Genomic DNA, 7,718 nt, shown 5'->3' with positions numbered 1-7,718 from the left:
AAAAAAATCTGATGTCAACAAGTCACCACGTGTAAGTATATCCAATTCTATTATTATAACGATGCACTTGATATAATCTGTAGCCAAGAAGCAACCGGATATAGGAACATCACTGTTCTGACAACACGAACGTCCGTTGATCAAGCAACGTGACGTAACACTTTCCGTGTAGGTAGTCCATTGGTGGCAATGATCGAAGACAGCACCAATTTTAAAAGACCTACCTCACTCCCCTCGTGTTGAACAATTTGGGCCTCAGAAGGAATTCTTTGTGAAAGCTTGAGGGTCAAATAATATCAGTCGTTTCTATGTAACACTATATCGCACGACCTTGCTACGAATAGTGTCCGCCCACGTGCGACCGATGAGAATTATGCGCAGACGCAAACATTTGGCTATAGTTATTGATCACCAACACAAACAAAATTTGTTAAACTATGTAATAACTAGTTTATATATGTTGGGCTGCTGTCCATGTCAATTATAATTAATGTCTTTCGAAACTGCGCAAATATGAGCCAGAATACGATTCATAGTTTAGTAAATTTCCTCCATTAGCTATTTGTTAAGATGCTTCGTTATGTAGTTGTTTTCTTGATGTGTTTAAAGCAATAGTCTATTTATAATGATGGTTTAAATTATGTTGAAAAGTAAGCATAGTTAATTTAATTTGTACAGTAGATATTAACTGACATCTTTACGTGGATAATGGGTATTGTGTGCAATAAATTAACCTAGTTATAGTTTTAACACAATTCTACCGAGCATATAAATGAGAAGGATTGTTTTGAATACCTTTATTTTTTTTTACTATAAATAATTTACAATATCCAATTCATTGGATTGATCTAATAAGTCCCTCATAAATCTCAACGAAATCGTATGAATAAAAACGACCCTCAAGGAAACTCTAAGGCGTCCGGACTGAATCTGACAGTTGGAGACTTTTTGAAGCGTCCGGAAGTGCGTCAGTGCGCCAGACAGTGGTAGATGGCGCCACAATAGCGAAGTTACGCGAGTCCCCCGCTACAGCCGCTCCGGTACTTCCGGTTTCGAATTCTGCGCATAGAAATGGCGAAATTACACATTGTTACACAAAACTTGGACAGAGCAGAGCTCTCCGCTCAAAGCGTTCGCTCAGTAATGCCCAGAGCACTTCCTCTTCAACAAGATGTTCAATAAACAGAATTGTTATTCTATTTTCGTATCACTGAATAGGAGTGCACGAAGATAAAATGTAGACGATTTATTACTTCTTTAAGTTGTTTACATTTTAAATTAGTTACAGTAGTTTCTTTAAAACTACCTCGATGAATTTATGTCTTTAAAAATCTGCCATTTTAAAGCTTAAAGCTTAATATTATGATTGACGGACTTACCTAGTATTAAAAAAAATACTAGTTTTGTTTTTATGCTGGACATAAACTACATGTTTTTTTTTATAATTGTTATTACACTCCAGACACGATACCATAAACTTAAATGTTCTTTTATTGTTGTGGTTTCTTTGAAGAAGCGATGTTTTTATGACTTTATCAAACTTAATCTCGATTGGATTTAAAAAGTAAACTGTATAGCCACAGAATTTTATTGGAATAGACAACTCACAACCAGTGCCATCTAGTGGCAAGTTTAGAAAACACAAAACTTTTAACTTCAACCCAGTTTAATTTAATTCATAGCAAAATCAATAGCGTGTTGACGAACAAACAGTTGAACTTTGTTTGAGCACACGCCAGGTTCGGGTGTGTCAGTACAAATGTTTGCGAAGCATCCGCCACGCTGTTCTCACGTCACTGTTTACTCAATAAGTTACGGTAATGGGCACAATAATTGCTATCCATGAGTTTCAAAGTTATGGTATTTAATCAGGGAATGAGATAAATGTTTCGTATTGTTCATTATCTGACAAGAATAATGGTTTTGGCTAAAGAAATATGAGTTATTATTCAGTCCTCAGTGACTCATTGAAAAATTTGCTTCTTTATCCCAAAGTGCTAACACTAAATCGACGTTGCTTTTATTTAAAATTATACTCATCCTGGAAATGACTCCAGCACGATTATGCTTTCACCACCGCGCTAGATAATTATTAAACAACATTAGCGTAACATAAAACAATCACACGCATCCTTAAAACGTTCAAACAGTCTAAAATTAAGAAAAAAAGGTATTCAATAATGAGTTTTATTATTTTGTTGTATGATTTAAAATTCATTGTGATTTGTACCAGAGTGCAAGTTTGTTTTTCTTATTGGCAACACAAACGGCAATTGTTGTAGGGTGTAATTCAAAGATGGCGGCACGTGTCTCGCGCGTGTCGGAAGCGACGCCCGGAAGCGCGGGAACGCCGCTGCCGCCCTCCGCCGGCGAAACAATGCAATCGTGTAAATTGAAATAAATTGATGCACTCACATTGTTTCGTGTAATAACATTTCACTAATAATTTTCTAAGGTGTTACTTGTTGCTAAACAAAGCGCAGTATATCGGGTATTCAAAATAATGATCAAGCTTTCGTCTAAACATTACGAATTAAATACATATTTTACGGTAAAACACATTTGTGTCATATTCAACGATTTATAAAGCTTTTGTAAATAATTTTAGACACTCTTTAGTTCACTTTATTAAGTTAGATAAATAAAAATCCGCTAGTAGGCGGTATCAATCCATCCATTACAAATCTAAACAAGTGTAAAACAATCACGCTACAAACGTAAGCAGATCTAAAACAACATTTAAAAGTTAATTAATGTAAACACCGGTACTGAACGCAATTAGAATATCCCACGGGTATAGTAAAAGGCGTCAGAGCGAGGGTGTGAGCCCGCGCCCTGCTGACTCCTCGCGCTAATTATGTACCAGTTCTCACAATTACCGCTGACACTATGACCCGATGCGACAATTGCAACATGCGTCATTACCTTATCAACTATTTATATTACCTATAATTTTTGATTTATCAACAGATATAACTTTTGTGACTAATAAACGCGCATTTATTGCGTTATTTTTTAAACTGATGTTTTCAATTTCCATTTTACCGTCAAAAGACTGAAAGGTAAAAACCTTTAAATCAACCACATGAACAATAGATAATAATTACAATATATTGTTATTTTCCTAACCAGAACTATTATTATTATTTTAAAAATAGTCATGACACGACATTTCTCTACTGTTCAAAAAATCGTTTACTGTAACACAAACATCGGTAGAACAAGTCTGTGTCGACAATCCGGCGTGCTGTGATTTGGAGATGACAAATACGTGTCGGAAGTGATCCATTTTGGCGGGAAGCGACGCGCAGGAAGTCGATTCGCCGACCGCGAATGTCGGCGCCATTGTGCGACCGGGTTGCCATATCGAACATTATCTTTTACCATTTTTTTAAATAAAAGAAAACTTTATAGACATTAAATTCAAAATTCCCTTTTTATCTTTAATACCGTTTCTTGGGTTTTTATTTAACAAATACATTTGGACTTTCTACTAATTTTCACTCTCTAAATCACTTCCATTTCATTTGAAATAGAAAGTGATAAAAATATAATTTTATACGTGTTACTGTGGATAGACATTCGCAGTATTAAAAGTGAAAAGTTTACAATTACCACCGTTTTAATGTAAGAAGTTTTTCTAACAAATACGGAAATAAAACCACAAAACGAATTTAGTATCTAACATCTGCCGATTCCATTACGCCCAAGATTCCCCGCATCTGCACATGTTTATAGAACTACTTAAATAAAGTTTGAAGATCACATAATATAAATTAAACAATCATATTGACAAAAGTTAGGGGCGTTGCGAATCCAACCAAAGATCTCGCGTTAGGGGCGCGTGGTAGCCAGGTGCTGCAAAAGTCAACCTCGATGACAAATTATCGTATTGTAAAAGGCTCGAATTATTTGTCCGTAGCACTATAAAATGATAACAATTGTTACAGTAACCTTTTCGCATTGTATTGTCTTTTGTACGACTAAGCAAAAAGGGCCACTAAGTCAAATATGTTAGGACTTTTTTATCAAGAATTTTTATATCAAGTCATTTTTAACTATTACTTTTTATATAACTATTGCATTAATGATGCATATAGTTATAATTGCTAATTTAGGTTAACCCTGTACCCAGACAGTAGGACAAACTAAAAATTAACAAGCAGCACAGTAAGCCAGTGATTTTCTTTTAAATTGTCTTGAAAGAAAATTGGCAGATTTAATAAGCCAATCTCGCACGTCGGATCAGGTATTTTCCCTTTCAATTAACTTGTAATTAACATCGCTTGGTATCCTATTAGTTGCCTTGCCTCGGTCGAAGCGAGGCCGCCCCTTTGACTATAGAGAAACGGACTAGTCCAAGAGTCGCGTACTAAATAAATTCTGCAAATTTAAGCGAGCGCTATGAAACATCCCAATTCGTATATCTGTTTGCGTAATGAGTCAAAAATAAATCTGTTACAATAGCTAATAGACAAGAAATCAAGTGTAGAGATACTATTGCGCACGCTTGACAAATCCAGTCATTAAAAGTCAAAGGACGGTTCAGTTAGCGTCACTTACGAACAATTAGATGCCGCGCACTTGCTTTGCGTTGATCCGACAGCGTAATTAATGCTTTGTGTATGCAAGAAATTATTCTTAAGAATAATAGTTACCATGATTCTATTGTCCGTGGTTTTTTTACCTTTAACCTTTGAGCCTTTATGTGTGTAAGATCTTTATCGGATCTAATATTGCGGTTAACTATTATAATTTACATAATATTTATTGAGTTTCTTTATTAAAAATCATTATTAATTTTATAACTGACATCATAGTGGCTCGGAGAAAAAAAATGTTTATTATTAAAAACTTTAAAAACTGATTTCAAGGAGCGGTGGATAGATGGCGCTATATGTCGTAGAATAAACACTGAATACATACATTCACGTACTTATTAGATTTACGTATGATTTAAGAAAATTGATCCTTAACTCTAATAAGTTCAAAATAAGGTAAAAACCAATTGTGATTGTACCCTCTGTGGCTGTATCTCATTGTTGTTGCGACTGTCCTTTTGTATCACCCTCCATACAATTAAGTGTAACGATTTATTTGATACGTCACAATTATAAATTTCGTAACACATTGCTTGTTTTATTCAACAATTTTAGAAACGTGTGTAGTAAACAAGCATTGGATGTGATGTAATTTGGGGTTGTAGGGTGGGTAAAGTTTAGTAATGAGTCAGTTTAGTATTGCGGACTAATTACACTGTGTATGGTCGATGTGGAGGTTACGATATGCGATAACAGTAAAAGTCCAGTAATGGCAGCGACGCGCCGCCTGTGTCAACATCGGCGCACTTTCTTAATGGTGTTGCCAGCTTGATTAATTGCCAGTAACATTAATAGCGGCTGTTCGATTCGTGCAAACATTTCTGATATGGCCACCAAAGGATTAAATTTTTTTTTGAAGCTGTTCGTAAATGGAAATTTAAAATGAAAACATGGATAGTGATACGGAAACAATTAAATTTAAATTTGTATCGATAAATACATACATTTGAATTTAAATAGAGATATCTGAGAAACTACATTTTAAATTATAAAAGGTTATGGTGTACTATACATATATTACCAATATTTATATTTCGTACCTTTCGAGTCAAAAAAAATATGTCGGATGTAAAAGTTATTGCTCGTACACAGCGAGGCTTATACTAGGTTTTGCATTGAAGATCCAAAAACACGTCTCTTATAATGTACAATCCCATTTATAATGATGCTAACATCACAGAGAGTGAATGACTTCCGAAGTCAAAGGCGGTCACACCTGTGTACACGCCGCGTAGAGCAACGTTAACTGCGTCTCTCTCACAACAATCAAATGCACAAGTGGCTCAAAAGTTCCGTTCCATCCGTGAAGTCATTTCCGATCGTAATGAACGATGAGTCTCAATGAATTGTGGGTGGAAACATCCCTTCGCTACAATCGCAAGACAGCGCATTCTTTGTGCAAGTTGCGTAAAAAAAATCCCGTGTCGGCGACTCGATTCGAATAACATCCGGCGACTTTTGTCGGCGTGTACTTCTATTGTAGTGTCCGATATTTTTGATGAAATTACGTCACACAAAGGAAAGAACGCTCAATGCCTGTTGTCTGATTGTTGTAGTCTCATTGAGCGAATGATGTATGATCTGGGGACCGTTGCTCTTTGGTTCCTTCCGATTTTCGCTCGCTAATGCGTTTGCACAATACCGGCCTTTATTAGACATCGAAAAATTACTTTGTCTACAAAAATATCGAAGCCAAGTAAAAATAGTACCTTATTAAAGTAATAACCGTAAGAGAAATAATAAAAGACTTTGTACGATAGCAAACGAAACGTCACAATATTTTAACCGACCGTCCTCAGAGCAACCCTTTCGACAGTACTTTGTCAGAATTAATAGCGCGAAAACGTTACGGAACTTTCACAATTCATTGTAACAACTTTTCTGATTTTGGGATTGTTTTACGCATAGTTAACCTCGCAATACAATTATGAAAATAAATTTACAAGGATCATTACTATGCATACAGACCCTCCTCATTCTGATGCGAGGTCGATACCGTGGAATTATAATAAAAAAATCTATGATCGAAAAAAATCGTCTTAGGTAAAAACTAAATAGTTAAGTTAATTTACTTGATGTTTTTTTTACTACAGTATACATTGGTTCACAGTTGATATCTAGCTATCTAATGTATTTTACATAAAAATGTGTTTAGTAGAAGTAAATACGAGTATCTACCTAATGGTGTATTTCAAAAACACTTTTTAATTAAAGGTATGCATTTCTAAATGACTACTGAAACACTGAATGATTGATAACAATTAACAACAATTAATAACAAATGTAACTACAAACATATTATACACATTTCTTACCATAACAGTATCGCTTTTAAGAATAAATAAAGGGATATAACATCTTAAGTTAAGCTTAACAATGGGGAATCAATCTCTATGCGGGGCGCTAAATAAACGCGATGAATACTAAAACAACTGGCAGTTAGTAGGGTGTGAAGGCGGGAATGATTAGGCAATATCCTGCGGGACCCTCCGACGCGCCCTCCCGCGCCCTCCCCTCGCCCACCGCGCCTTCCGCGCCCTACGACCCCCGCTGTTACATCTTACTTAATGCGCCCGGCCTATTTTGATCGGACATCTGATTTTCAATGCACATGGGCTTTTTGATTTTGTTAATGTTATTGGGGAAGTGGAAATGTTTTATTCGATAAAATTAGACTGAATGTTTGTAGCAAAAACCAAACCGACTTCCAAACAAAATACAATAAAAACAAAACAAAATGCACTAAAAACAAAACAAAATATTCTCAAAAAAACAGTACACTAAAAAGTAACGAAATAATTACTTGAAAATAGTAAACCTACCTTATTGTAACTGTTATGTCTGTATTGTACAATTATTACTACTTTGATGTCGGTGTCAGCCAAGGTATGCAGTGATATTTCTACGTAAGGGTTTCCACATTTTTACCATAACAATTGACAATTGAAAGTATAGTAATAATTAAGTAATGAATCTACATTGACTGACACCGACTTCAAAGTAATAATAATTGTACAATATAGACTTAACAGTTACAATAAGGTAGGTTTACTATTTTCTAGTAATTATTTCGTTACTTTTTAGTGTACTGTTTTTTTGAGAATATTTTGTTTTGTT

This window comes from Papilio polytes, unplaced genomic scaffold, assembly GCF_000836215.1.
Source record: "Papilio polytes unplaced genomic scaffold, Ppol_1.0 DF823688.1, whole genome shotgun sequence".
NCBI lineage: Eukaryota > Metazoa > Arthropoda > Insecta > Lepidoptera > Papilionidae > Papilio > Papilio polytes.
This window is presented reverse-complemented; position numbering follows the sequence as displayed.